The sequence below is a fragment of the Topomyia yanbarensis genome, chromosome 3 (assembly GCF_030247195.1).
Source record: "Topomyia yanbarensis strain Yona2022 chromosome 3, ASM3024719v1, whole genome shotgun sequence".
Lineage (NCBI taxonomy): Eukaryota > Metazoa > Arthropoda > Insecta > Diptera > Culicidae > Topomyia > Topomyia yanbarensis.
The window spans coordinates 177,429,462-177,444,363 of NC_080672.1; the positions used below are offsets into that span (position 1 = coordinate 177,429,462).

At 40.8% G+C, this 14,902-nt stretch overlaps 2 long non-coding RNA genes across 4 annotated transcripts in view; one reads left to right on the forward strand and one right to left on the reverse strand.

Annotated features, from left to right (window-relative positions):
• Positions 1-736: 736 nt before the first annotated feature.
• The window catches only part of LOC131692099 (uncharacterized), a 31,658-nt gene continuing 17,492 nt past the window's right edge, over positions 737-14,902 (reverse strand). Inside the window, exons 2-3 of the long non-coding RNA XR_009305914.1 lie at positions 862-1,105; positions 737-801 (exon numbers count right to left, since the gene is read on the reverse strand). This is a non-coding gene — a long non-coding RNA (uncharacterized LOC131692099). The remainder of the gene's footprint in view (positions 802-861; positions 1,106-14,902) is intronic.
• LOC131692098 (uncharacterized) lies at positions 9,998-13,064 on the forward strand. 3 transcript variants are annotated; one of them, XR_009305912.1, is made up of 8 exons: positions 9,998-10,618; positions 10,689-10,992; positions 11,082-11,246; positions 11,299-11,620; positions 11,680-11,848; positions 11,999-12,357; positions 12,422-12,672; positions 12,726-13,064. It is a non-coding gene; the product is annotated as an uncharacterized LOC131692098 (long non-coding RNA). The 3 variants fall into 3 exon arrangements; XR_009305913.1 differs by having other exon boundaries at positions 9,998-10,330; positions 10,392-10,618; positions 11,680-12,357; XR_009305911.1 differs by having other exon boundaries at positions 11,680-12,357.

Below are 14,902 nucleotides of genomic sequence, written 5' to 3' on the forward strand. Positions count from 1 at the left end.
CCCTTTTGTACAATTTTTATGTGAATGACGTTGATAAATATCAGGTCAATTCCAGCACGCTCAGGTAACTTGCAGATTATGGGGTAGTCTCTGCTACAGAGCCCAAAGCTATCGATTTGCAAGGACTTCGACACATTCGCCCACAAGTGACTCACACTGGCATTTTTTATAATCAATACCAACAAGCCGACTGCGGTTAGATGTTCTACAATGACGGGTCCACTGGCTTCGGTATCCGCACTTATCGTATTTTCTGGAGAAAATACGAGAACATCTGAGTGCTTTATCTTTATCCTGGACCATGAAAAGGCAAATTCTTTAGGTGAGCGCATTAGAAGGCGGCATTAATGATAGACCAAATTGCTTTCAAGGGATGCTTTCAGACGCTCGCAAGTTGGCAAACTTCGTAGATCAGGGGGTATCTGAAGCGGTTTCTACATTCCATTATTCCGAAGGTGTCGACGATTGCTTGGTTTAAAAACCTGGATGCGAACCGGGACTTTATTTGTACAATGTCAAGGCATATATCCAATGATTACACATGTAACTTGCTGAGTGTAATCATTGCGTTTGCCAGAACAGTTATGGCTACATCGTGCATATTGTTTGCCTGTATGCAGAGTACTGTGTCGCTGTATAAATAAATCATGCAACGAACAACTGCGGTCTGAGCATGATATGCCATGATGTAAAATTTGTGTGATTTGAGATTACCTGATGTCATAAGATCCTGGGACGAAGAATGGCCAGAAGATGGAGTAATCGGAAAATCAACACCAAGTTGCATCTTATGCTTGTGTGCTGAAAAGGAAAATTACATAGGTAAGCATATTTTAAACTATAATGAAGTGAAATATTTACCTTCACGAATTTGTTCATAGTTTATTTGAAATTGCTGCTTCTGTAAAATTGGCCTTTGCTTACGCCTTTTAGGTTGCTCCTGAGCATCACTTTCGCGGAGATTATCATCATCTAAATACTGGTACTCAGTATAATCCTCAGTAGAAGATGTTCCCGGAGTGATTATCGTGTGCGGATTTGAGGACTCATTAGTTACGAAGCTTGACCTGGTGTTTGTGGTTGACAACTCACGACTCATTGTTCACTGTGAAGTAATGACGTGAAAACACATATATCGTCTAGTTTGAGTAACATTGCTTTGAAAGCGTCATTTGCAGCAATTTCGAAGATTGATTCATCCAACTGAATTCGATTTGTGCAAAAAATACCCAAGTGATTAGACCCAGGATAAAATGCAATTAAATTTACAATCTTTTTACATAACAGCATATACGAGCCATGCGTTTTTCTAATTTTCTTGATATTAAACATTTGTTGTTCAAAATAGACATAACTGTCATTACCGTCTATACTGAAGTTTATATCTGTTTCTGATATGATTCGCTCGTAGTAACAGGTTCCTGGAACTCGTATTTTTTTAGCATCACGCCTATACGTATTCGAAAATTTTTCTGGATTGAATCGGATCTGCTCTTGCAAACGGTTTCTTATTTGTTCTAAAGGTTTTGGCGCTTTCTTGGTCATTTTAATCAACTTTTGTAGAAAATTTTCGTAGGGAAAGGCAGAGAAATCATCCAATGGACCCTCGAAGTGAAGACATTCCCTTGACAGATGAATCAGTACATGTATATTATAAATAAGGTATTCTTCGCCGTATAAATATTTGTATTCATTCACAAATCTATACAACTGATCGCTAGCTTCAGCATTCATTGTTTTCCAAAGCTGTGGGTGACATAGTATTCTGATTGCCTTGTGAAGAAGCAAATAATGTTCGTAGTATTGTTGTTTAATCACTCTATAAAAAATTAGTGGTCCACTGTATAATAAAAGAAGTCTGAACTCTGCTGCCTTATAAAATGTTAAGTTGTCTAAGCCCCTTGGTCTTCTAACAAAGTCACTGGTAATGTGAATTCTTAGAACAGAAATTCGATGATTAATTTCTTCTTTCTGTGATTGTGTCAGACTGAACATTTTATTATTTGTATGCACCCAATAGTTCAGAATAGTTTTGAAGACTCCTTGTAGTACATTATGCATATAATCAATGCAGGTATCGGTAACACAATTGAATCCAATCTTGGCTAGCGATGGGAGCTCAATATTTCGGTGAATGGGATCGCTTGTGTCAAGAAACGTATCATCAGTACGCAGAGGAGCGTGCAGGTTGGGGAACACTACACGTGTACCTATTTTCCTTCCTTCACTGAAGCATTTAGGGCATGCGTTGAACCCAGTTGGGGATATAATATCCAAGATAAAACACTTGGCTTGTGCATCACATACTAAGGCATACACTGAAAATGTCATTCTAAAACCGTTGATTGTGTAACCAGTATTCAGTATGTCTTCTAGGTCTGTGGTGAATTCTAATAGAAAATCGCTTTCGCTGTGTGGTTTTCCAGGTCCGTGATATCTCCGACGGGTAAAACTGTGTTGTAATGATGAATTTTAATCAAAATGGGCCAAAAATTGCTCTTCGAACTTTTGGATATTGGAACGCCATCAATTCCAATCCCAATGGCAAAGTGTTGTGCCTTATCCATATTTATTTGGCAGATTTCAAAAAAAAAAAACTTGTAGCATCGCTTTCAACCCGAAATAAAAGAAATGTCCATTTCCCATTCTGCGGATTGGAGCATCGAAAATAATGGCTTTCCTTTTCAAAACTTGAATCGAATTAGGTAAGAATGGGAAAAGACTGTTGCGGAACCATTTTAATAGGTCATCGACAGCGACGGTTGAGATATTGTAATGTGAAGACCACGTAATAAATTTATTGGCGATATCATGCACGTCCAAAGCATTACTTTCTTCATCAGAATCACTATCCGATACGTATTCATTTTCTTCATTCCTAGATAACAATTGATCCATTATGATGTTATCATTTTGTAGTTGTAAATGTGATGATCCACTCGATGTTGCTTCGCCTTGAAGGAAGTTTAGTGATTCATTTGAGTGATCATCCCACAAATTGCTATTGTCTAATAACATCCGCTCTTCCCTCTGGCTAGGGTATAAAGTTGGCAAAACATTGCTTTCTTGCAATCGTACTGCTCGATCGATTTCCCGTTGCACTCTTCTGTATCGTGTACTTCTCGACATTTTCGATCCTCAAATCCAAGAAATGGAAAATAAAAGAAAAAATCTTAGTAATGTGAAACATAAATATCTTGTTTTGAGAGTTGTCCTACTGGAGTTGTAGATCTGGGTTCTCGGAACGGTTTTCCGCCAGAATCACTCACTGCAATTTCAGACAAGACGGCAAATACACCCCAATAAAAACTGCTCAAGACCAATGAATAATTGCAGCAGGCCTGCTGATTGTTATATTAACTGTACTGTTGAGATGTGCGGGCGTAGGGACTTTAAAATCGCGTGGGAATAAACGTTTATTTGTACACACTTGATATCGCGGTTATAAGATTATAAGTGCTATAGTGCTCAATAATCATCAGGGCGTTTTTGTGTTTGAGAAATCTTGGGCGTAGTTGTGCATGGACGATCGCGATTGCATATTCGTCTATATGTATCGTCGCAATGGGCTCGGACGTTTATAATTTAACGTGCTCGGTCGCCTGGGCGTTAGTATGTCGCGTAGACGTTTGTATGTCGCGTGTGCTAGCGTGTAACTTCGCGAGTATACATACGATTTACAACCGTGTGCTCATTCGCGTGTGTTCTTAGATAATCGTGCGAACCCGGAATCGGATACATAATTTTCATACGGTTCAGATGTTAAAAGAGAGTGAGATCTCCAGATCACTAGAGCTGCCGCTCATGTTGCCATGGAACGTGTTGTCTAGTGCATATGAGAGATTTTTTTCTGATTGGTCCAATTGAAGGCATGGACCTAAGCTGCTAGGCCCGAGAGTAGGGACGTTCCGGACGTTACCGATTCATGATCGCGCGAACACGGGCGCCTATGGAATACATCTATGGAAGCTGTCTTTCAATGTCAGCTTCTTTCTCCGAGCAACCTAGATAAGCCGTATAGTGTCGATAGTGGTTGTATCAACCGGCTAAGAATTGCAGTACGCACTAGCTGTTCCGGTGGTAAAAAAAACCCTCCAAACAGAGAACCCTGATTTCAGAGTGTTATGCGACTCCACGCATCGAATTTTTTCCGCCGATGATCGGCATTATTGTGCCATATTATTGTTTGCTGGGTGTTCGCTGAGACTTTTGTCTGATGGTAATTCGGTGAAGTTTTGCTGGGTTTCGATTATCAAATTTCGATGTGTACAGACGAACCTGCCCAGAGGCCGTATGGCATACGGCCAAGAATTGAGCCACTGGATTCCTGCTCCCATGTCGTAGGAAGCAACTGAAATCAGGAGTCCCTAAGTCAAGGTATAGTTCAGTGCCGAGGACTTGATGGCTGGAGGGTCTAAAATATGCCAGTCGCGCACGGAGCATTTTGGGACCTCTTTTTGGAAAACTTGGCGATTCAATTTCATGGCATGGCGCCGGTGGTAAGCATGATCGCCACCCATCCCAGTTGGTCTGGATTCAATCCCAGCCGAGGTCGTTGAGATTTTTCTGCAGTGAAAAAAACGTCTTCTTTCGGAAGGGAAGTAAAGCCGTTGATCCCCGGTCCATGAGTTGATGGGCGATGCAAATTTTCATTTCCAAATGCCAAATTTCAGATTAATCTAGCCTAACTATGGTTCAAATTCAAAGCCTCCCTTAATCATTCACTTTTAAGTTGGCGAGATTTTTATAACTAAACCGTACCTCTTCATTTCATATTGATGCTTTTTCATTCACCTACCAAAGTTGTCTTTTGTTCTGTAGAGACAAGTTTAGGTTAAATGTTGACATGCTTTGCGTTTTCAAGCTTACATGAACTGTAAGAAGAATGTTCCGAGTAGTTTTGTTTGAAAAGCTTAAGCAATACCCCAGTAGAGAGATATTCACAGGGTCAATGAAATTGAAAATAAATGGAAAATGATTGAGCTGTTCGAATGAATGGTGCAAAGCAAATAAATGCGAATTGAACATAGGGCATGATTTGAAATTTGTTCCTTCTTCAAGTTCAAAACAACCTGGTTAAAAATTTGCAGCTCTGGTCCAGATAGTGGAGTCACCTCTTTTGTGAAGAATTGCACCCCAATACTTAACAAATATCCTCGTGCCGTAATACTTGTGAGTTCCGCAGTAATATAAACGGCCTCTAGCAAAAGCAAGTATGGGACTAACATCTCTTCCCTTTCCTTCCGAGATCTACGTTCGGGCCTGGCTGGCACCAGTATTGATCAATAAGCACTTTAGGATTACCAGGAGTTGCACATTGAAAGATATTTCGCTACTCCCAAGCATAATTATCTACTGATTCCATGTACAACTTCGGCTAGTCCAGATCGATAACGGAGTAGCAGCCAGGGGTGGTCTCACAAGCTCAAGCTCAACTTGGCGACTAAATTTCATGGATATTATCCAATAATTAGTCAACTAGACGACTTGGATGACGTCGTCGATACGACAAACTCATTCATAATAGCATCCTACGAAGAAGCTTGTCCACTTCGTAACAGTACTTACTTCGACTAGGGGAACCCCTTTGTGGAGGGCTGAGCTAGAATGAATGAAGGATATGAGAAGACTTGGAACCGGCGTCAGCGTGATGACTTCACGGCTTTCAAGTCAGCTCGTAGTAAATATAAGAAATTTCTTAGATCTGCAGAGCAGGCTGGCTGGCAAAACCTCTGCACTAATATCTCTAGTATGAACGAGGCTAGCAGGTTAAAAAAAATTCTCTCAAGATCGAAAGATTAAAAAAAAACTTAAAAACCAGAGATGCTGTTTATGTGACGAACAAAAAAGATGTTCTAAAGGGGGGGTGTTGGGAAAGGGTTTCGGCGTAAAATGCACTTTTTTTGCGATTTTTTTAGAAATTTGGCTGAAGCAAATTGATCGAAACTTTTTCACATTATACTGCATCATTTCAATAACATTCTGTAATTTTTCCATGCAAAAATATGACAAGCGACTCGGTAACGAAGCTTTTTGAAGAATGTCTCTAGAAAAACACGATTTGCGGTGTTAACAGCCATTCAAAAACTACTTAACCGATTTATTTCAAACTTTGCATTCGCATTCTATGTAAAAAATACGTAACCTCTATGTTGAGGCATTCGAAAAGTGTCCCACACAAAATAACGTTTGTTTTGAAATGAAGCGATCCCTACTGTCAAACTGTGACAGATCTCTCCGCCATGTTTGAATAACGGCAGGATTCTCGATAGATATATTGATATTACAGAAGGAGTGCTGTTTGGGCCTAGGGGTGGCCCTTGGTGTAGAAAATTTGCAGCTTGCTGTTGGTGGCTGGCTATGTTTACACTTGTCCGCAGACAAATAAAACTATTGGATGGACCACTCAAAACAAACCGCAAACAACTTATGTGGACTGCATTTAGGAAAACTACTTGCAACTGAATGAGATTTATTGGAAGGAAAAACACTTTTTGCACTTCACACTTTACTCTTTTATTTTCACTCTTCACTTGTACTTCACACTTTACTTGTTGAAACTGGTTCCTGCGATGCGCAGAACGCACGCATTTATATTCCACGCCACGCGTTCTAGACACGCGTGGAACATTCGCTCACTGACGATGATGCATTACCGCGCCTGCTGCTGTTGCTATTGTTGCTACTGTTGTATGCGAGTCAAATATCTGACAGTTTATTCTGGAATGTTCTTACCGGTTGGAGATTCTGCTCGATTTTGATGGAATCGTGTGAATAATTTTACTTGGTAGTTATTAGAGCTGAACAGAGGCGCGAACATACTCCCCCGGGCTGGGATGGATTCCCAGAATTATTAGGATGTTCATGCTTAGGAAACTGGTTGTCCTCAATTGGAAGAATGGATAGCTTTGATGTGGGGCGTCTCAAATAGGAATTTCCTACATCTCCAGCGACTACCCATCTCGAAGATCTGGAAGGTCATCGGCCATTTGGAAAAATCCCGATTTTAGCGAACGGAAAAACTTGGATACACCGATGAGCATGTCAACATAGTTGGGCGCATGGAACAGCGGATCCGCCATTTGAAAACCTACTGGTATCGGCCAATTGGATATATCGATCTTCGTTGAGGGAATCTCTTCAGTTACTTTGGGAATGACCAAGCATTCTATCTCCATGCTAAAATTGCTGATTCTGGATCGAACTTCTGCGAGGATGATGTCTTTAGCGTACGTTTTTGATTCTCCTATGCCAGTAATAGGGATGCATACTGGTTTTCTTTCCAGACCTAAACGGTTCGCCATTGATTCAGAAATTAAATTTACCGTGGAACCGTTGTCCAGCAAGGCGCGGCAAGAAATAACCCCTCCTTTGCGATCTCGCACATTGACGACGGCCGTAAGAAGCATAGGAGTTTTCTGTAACTGGGAGTGGTTGTGCGAAAGTGGCTCATTACCAGGTCGTTCACTGCTGATCGATTCACGTGCTATCGACGAGTTTGTTGGTTGACTCACAAAACTTCCCCGTGGCGCAACATTCTGAAAGGGAGTTTCATAGTGCAACATGGTATGGTGTTTCTTTTGGCATTTGAAACACGACTTAGTGGAGTGGCATTGTATCGATCGGTGTCCACCTCGGAGGCAGTTAAAACAAATATTTTTCCTCCTCACCATTGCGAAACGCTGGCTGATCGATAACTTTCTGAATGACGGACACTTGAAGTTAAAATGATTGCACTCACAGAAGTCACACCAAGGTCCTTGTTTTGGCTGTGTTGTAGCTGTGTAGGCTCTATGGAATGATGTCTTGGTGGTTTGTGGTACGGGATTGACATGTTGTGGCTTGATGGAAAATTCGTTGCGTTGTGGTTGGTTTTGGCATCGCTCTAGTACGTAGACACGGTGTTTCAGGAAAGCAATGGTTTCGTCGTAGCTGGGCATATCTCCTCGCTTGATTGTGGACTCCCAAAGCATCTTAGTTTCGCCATCCAGCGCTCTAGCCAGTATGTATATCAGAATCTGCTCTGAAACTCCAAAGAAATCCTGGCCAAGAAATTTGAGGTTCTCCACATGGCTGACAAAAGACTTGACGAGCGTTCGTAATTCATCGTAGCTCTCCTTGGACAACTTCTTCGTGTTAATGAGACCTCCAATGTGTAGATGAACTATGCGTCTTTTATCTTCGAAGCGTTCCTCGAGCAGCTGCCATGCCAGCTCATAGTTTCCATCGCTGATAGTTTTTGCGTCTATTATACCTGCAGCATCTCCGATGAGTGCTTTTTCAAGATGATACAGTTTGATGCGGATTGATTCGTTCGATTGATCCACCACATCACGGAACATCATCTTGAATCTCTCCCAGTGCTCATATTTTCCATCGAACGTAGGTATAGCACGTGGGAGAGGCTGTTGGACAATCACCGGCTGCTGATTGACGATGGACTGTGAGGGTGGCGGAATTAGTGGTGTCTTGGAAATTTCCTCGAGCCATGTTTCGAGCAAAATGGATACACTGTCGTGAAGATCTTCAAATTGCAGATAGCACTGACTGTGTTCCTTTCTTTTGGCTGCAGGAATACTTTCAATGATTCGCTGATGATTGCTAGTGAACTCGGCGTAGGCTGCTTCTAACTTCTTCACAAATGTTTTTATTTGTGGAAGAGTGAGCTTGGTTTGCTCCACTCTGGCATTCTGCAGTATGGATTCAATCCGGAGCACTTTTGCTTGCGCCATTTCGCGGAAGTGAATGAGCGCACTGACATCTTCATCACTATCAACATCAGCATTTTTCACTGGAGTTCTCTTGGGCGGCATTTTGGCTGTTTATCACTGATTATCACTAATCACTCAGTAATCACAGCAGAAGTCACGGTGGCAATAGGAATGATGGACCTAATATCCGGTTCGACGGACCAATGTTTGGGCCTAGGGGTGGCCCTTGGTGTAGAAAATTTGCAGCTTGCTGTTGGTGGCTGGCTATGTTTACACTTGTCCGCAGACAAATAAAACTCTTGGATGGACCACTCAAAACAAACCGCAAACAACTTATGTGGACTGTATTTAGGAAAACCACTTGCAACTGGATGTGATTTATTGGAAGGAAAAACACTTTTTGCACTTCACACTTTACTCTTTTATTTTCACTCTTCACTTGTACTTCACACTTTACTTGTTGGAATAATTTATATTCCACTTTATATATATTTACTAGCTGTAACCCGGTGCGCTTCGCTACACCCGCTTCGACTAAACGAAATATTTTAAATATACTAAAAATAACAAATATTTGTGTTACTAAGAAGAAACTTATTGTAATAGACCTTTCCCGTCAAAAAATTTTATATGCAGAACAGCTTCCGTTTTCATCGCTGGATCAATTCTGAATACTGTCACGTTAATTTGGTGTCTCTAACTATTGAAAAAATCAAAAATTCTTCGAGCTGCCCATTTTACTCTGTATTCCGCTGTCCTATTTTACCTCGATTCTCCATACTTTTTCACCATTTGGATGAACTTCGAGTGGGGAATATGAAATAAAGTTACGGCGGGTAGCCTATAACATAGTTCCAGTAGCCTACCGCTAGCCGGCATCTGTTTTAATCTGGCTATTCGCCGTTTCGTTTACTGGGTATGAACTCCAAGAGCTCATTCCAATTTGTCAAAAACATTGTTTTGACGTAGATGAACCCCAAAACAGTGTTGCAGAATATACCGATTTATCGATATTTAAACCGATTTTGAATTTCAATACCAATAATGTTACTAAAAATACCGATTTCTTTTTTCTTACCAAAAAATCACGATTTTCATATAATAAGATATAATAAGATCAATATTATTACGTATGGGCCTTTTTAGAAAATGTCTTCACCTTTCCACATCAAATCATCCGGAAATTGATTCAGCAATCTGCCAGGTTACCAAATACAAATATGTTAATACGGAATGCTCTGACGATTTTTTGAGGACACATTTTATGACCCAGGTACACCCATAAAGGTACACTGTCAGAGTGACAGCATACTTTGATGAAATTGTGCTAAAACTGGCTGCACTGATAGATTTGTTTTTGATTGTTTGACACTTCTAAATATTTTAGTTTTCTGCAGAAAAAATCTCAGAAAACTAACGACTGATTTTTGTCGACGTCGGGCACCAGTTACAGTTACAGTTTGAAATTATATCTCACCTCGGATGAACGCGCCTGTTATGTGTTACCCCGCAACAGCTGACTTAACTGATTGTTCAAATCCTCGAATTTATCCTACTCGCTGTCGTTCATGTTTTTATTACTTTCCCCTAGTTCTACACAATCATTAGCCATTGGATCGGTTCGTGATTTTAGGGAATAGTAAACGTTATGAAAAAATCCATTGTATAATATAATTATAGTGTATAGTTCATGAATCCGAAGTGGTTCAAAAGGATGTCGCTGTACAGATTCAGAGCGGCCGCTTCCAGCTCAGCAAAAGTGAAAGCCACTTGACGGTTAAATTCGTAGTGTGTCCGCTGATAGCGCTCAGGGACAGAAAAATCTCATAGGTCAGAGTCGCTTCCGACTTCGTTACCGTCAACATTAAACACAACAGCAAGATACTTGGAAAGGACTTTCTCGTTCGGTAAGTTTTTACCATAAGCTTCCCCCTGCAACATTCTTTTTCATGTCTAGATGTCCTTGTTGATTTACAGAACAAACATAATGGAAGCGTATTCTACACGCACATATTCACTCGGGCCAACCGTGTGACTCATTTGGAAAAAGGACTCATCGTCGGTTTCATGGCAGCGAAGTGAGCAGACAAAAAAGGCATCGTTTTTTTTCCACATGATCGTTCTGAGCAAAATTCAGCGATTTGCCAGGCATAAACCACCGATGAGACAGTACCCGTTCGGATTCAGGACGTTTTCCCATACATTGCAACCGGTCGAAGCGATGGCAAGCGATGCAGATAACTGGGTCAAAAAGGCGGAGGTTCTGGGAATTTCTGCACTCGTAAGTGTTCTTTTTGTCATAACCACCTAAACTATTTTAGAACCATCATTGTTCCATGGGATTTAAATTTTCCTTTTCTATAAAAATAGGTTAGCGATCTGAGTATGACCAAGGACAAGGAATCAGAACCGGCGACTGACAGTCCAGAGAAAGAGAATGCGGAAAACCCTTCTAGTCCATAGCTCCTGAAGAAAAACGAGCTGAAGCGAATATGGAGAAACAGCTTCCTCCACGGAAAATGCAGAGGCATGCAAGTAAGTTGAAATATTTAGTGTCAGCTTTAAAATTACCCGATTAATCTTTTAGCGCGGCGGATGCAAGTTTGCTAATTGAAATTATTCGCAAAGATCTAGTAGAATTATACTGGAGGTGCTGCGAAACGATCCTTTTTCGACGCTATACTCGGTTAAAACTATCGACGCTTTGCAGCTGATGCCGGAACTGCCCACCCCGAGAGCAGATGAGCGCTGGGGAATGTTTTCAGCCACCTGGAGGAGGAAGTTAAGCGCGGAAGAAATGTTACCAGACTTTGCCGATCTGGTATCTGGACTTTTTTGATGATCTCATAGAGATTGGGTGTGCAGATGGGCGTTTAAAGTTCTGGGAGGGAACGACTGGTAACTTTTAGGTAAATTGTTTGGAGTCATTTGTTTTTTATTACAACTATTGACGGACGTTTCATTGCAGGATATATATGAAGCTGAAAACAACCACAACAATGGGGTAACTAACAAAAACCTCGCTGGTGACAAAGTGATAGTCGCACGGTTGAGTGAACGAATCGATTTTCTGAGACTGGAAACGTACACGTAAGGTTTTCAGATCGATTGGGGATTTACGTCTGCATATGGGCGAAGTAAGTTCTATGTTTCAAGCAATTTTTTAAGCTCACCTAGGGCGCAGACAGATTTTACTTGTTCTTTTAAAATACTGTATATTCTAAGTCATTTAATTTTCAGTCTGTAATGAGTATGTCATCAAGTGCCTTAATTCTTTTTCTTTTTAGCCCACGTACGCAGCGGTTCGGCAGGAAGCATTAGTTTATTTCAGCAACTCGCCGGCTCAAATCCGTCCACAGCGTTGCCAGCTCAACATCACGCATCCGAGGAGGAGCTTCGATGTATCCTGGAGTTTCACCAGCAGGGTCACCGGTGACATGTTTGGAAGTGGCGGGCGGTACAGTCATTACTGGCAGCCAGGGCCACACTGTTAACGTGTTCCGGCTTGATAGCCACCTATTGCAGTTCACCCTAAACGGCCATTGTAGGACCGCACACACATGTGTTTTCATAGACCAGTGGCAGGCCGAGATGGGCGCATCTGGTTGCCAGGATGGTGTGCTATGTGTGTGGGACTTGATACGGGGTATGTCAGCCAAATTTACGGTATGGCCTAAATCTACATAATTAAATTGATTGGTTATTTATAGGTGCCTGTATGTACAAAATTGAAGCCCATGACGACATGACGTCGCACTTGCCTGTTCCCCGAGTTACGCAATATCGCTCGGACTGAACGAACGAATACGGTTTTGGGATAGATTTCAGGGTCAGCCGCTCAACACCATGACCGTCAGTCATGCATATTCATCGCTTGTGATGCTGACGCTTCTGAACGAAGCCATTGCTAGCACGAGTTTTTGATTTGGAAGGATAGTTGCTGAGGACCATTCTCACAATAGTATAAAAGTTCTAACCTCAAAAACAGACAACAATAAAATGTATTTCTTTCAGAGTTTATAATATCCATTACATGATCAAATGCGCTGATGGGTTAGGCTTTGGATTCGGCTATATTCCATCGTCATTGAAGCTAGATCATAGAATCATGTTAATTTGACAGACTGCAAGTGTTACTAGTAGCACAAACAGCTAGCAGCCCAGCTAGTATTGTTCTTTCTGCTTGCAACCAACCTGGTTATATTGATGTTAATGCTAAATTCGCTGTTGCAGCTGTATGGTCGCTATACTGTTCCATGTGTTATGGGATTCGCTATTAACATGGGACAGTGTTATGCTTAGAGCACCAGATTCTAAAAGCGACCAATTTTGGCCAATCACTGGAGACAAAATCACGCGTAACAATTAATAATAAATTAAATTGTTGCTGAGTAATTTTTGTTGTACATGAATAAAACATACCGATTGCCTCGTTACCTATGCTGCCGTGATCCGCATAACAGTCCCATTTGGGTTTCCTATGCAGATGGGACAGTTATGCGTATCACGGCAGTATGGCTAAATAACCATTAGAAAGGTTATGAGCTTATGTTATCGCATTTTATGATCATTTATACTACGTAACAATTAATAAGTTACATTATTGCTGAGTATTTTTTGATGTACATGAATAAAACATACCGATTTCCTCGTTACCTATGGCTAAATAACCATTAAAAAGGTTATGAGTTTATTGTTGTCGCATTTATAATTATTTATACTACTTTCAAGTGATCGATTTTAAAGATACGACTCGCACTTTAAGCACCCCTTCACCGCGCCATCAAAATAAAAATAAGTCATACTCCTAATGAACTAATATTTATTAAAATATTTACTAAATAAAAACATAGACCTAATAGTTCGTTTGCAAAAAAACACCGAAGCACAGTGAGTTGGTGTTAATGCTCTATCTGTGATCCTATAGTGCTGCAGGATTTGGCCAACATTTATACTATTTTTATTCAATCAACTTTAAGGAAAATGTATCACGTGAACGCTATATATAAGGACTTCTATACTTGGTAATTGTTCCGAATCACACTCGACCTGGCCTTGGGTACAAGATATTTGCTTGATCTCCCACGAGCATGGTTCTGCCGGAGTGTTTGCCTCGCACGATACCGGGGCAGCCTGTCCTAGCGAGGCTGCCTCTTGTGAATCGGAACCGCTGAACATTCCGATGAGGGCATGTCCAACGGTGTTACCGACGAAGCCGATCGCTACACTACCAGCAGTAGCTGCGATTTGAGCAATTAATCCAAAGGCCTGGTTGGGAGCTACCATTGGTGCAGCGACAGCCGAGTGTGACGCAGACTGGACCATCGGCTAACTCGATTCCGGCGAGGTGGAGCGGCTGCAACTGGTGCGGACATATATTGCGATGTATATAATTTCAAGGATTACTAGAGATTACCAATTACCAGAGATCATCAAAATGTTTTGTGGCTAATGTTGTGATTCAGCAAAAAAACAAAACAAGTTAAATTGATCGCAACAAATAAAATCGCTTTCTTCAACGAATCGTGGACAAGAAAAATCTAAATGCCAAATTTAATGGAACATTGCCTAATGACGTCAAATAAAAATGAAAGCATAGCGAGCTTGTTAATACAAGATATTCGTAAACCAAATCAAGTTTCTCATACTGTGGTTGAAAAAAAAAATTCTAAGCCTATGTAAACAAGCTCTGCGAAATGTCAAAAAAGTGAGGTTAAACATTTTCATCCAATGCATCCAATGTTCTACAGCGAGAGGTTCATTTTAGTTTGTTTACATTGCTAATGAATTTTGTACTGCGATTCACCACTTCATTTACCGCGTTGCCAAGAACTTAAGTGAAAATATTCAAAACAGTGCTGCCCAAACGCACATTTTAAGTCCCACCATTCTTGCTGAGGTGAAAAAAATATTCAACATTCTTGCATATTTCAAATTTTAAAAAATCATTTAAAAATCATCATAGCTCCTAAAAATCTCATTTTTACGGAAATGTTCTTATAATTGTGTAATCTTTCGATTAAAAATAAGAAAAACAGGTGTTAGGTCTGACGAGAAAGGTCTATTCTCGCGGATAGACAATGTTCTTAGTTTGACCACCTGGAGCACAATTGAATAAATTGCTCTGTTTTCCTACACACAATCGTTTGAAATTCCTTGGTATCATTCGAATTCGAGGTAGCAGTACATCT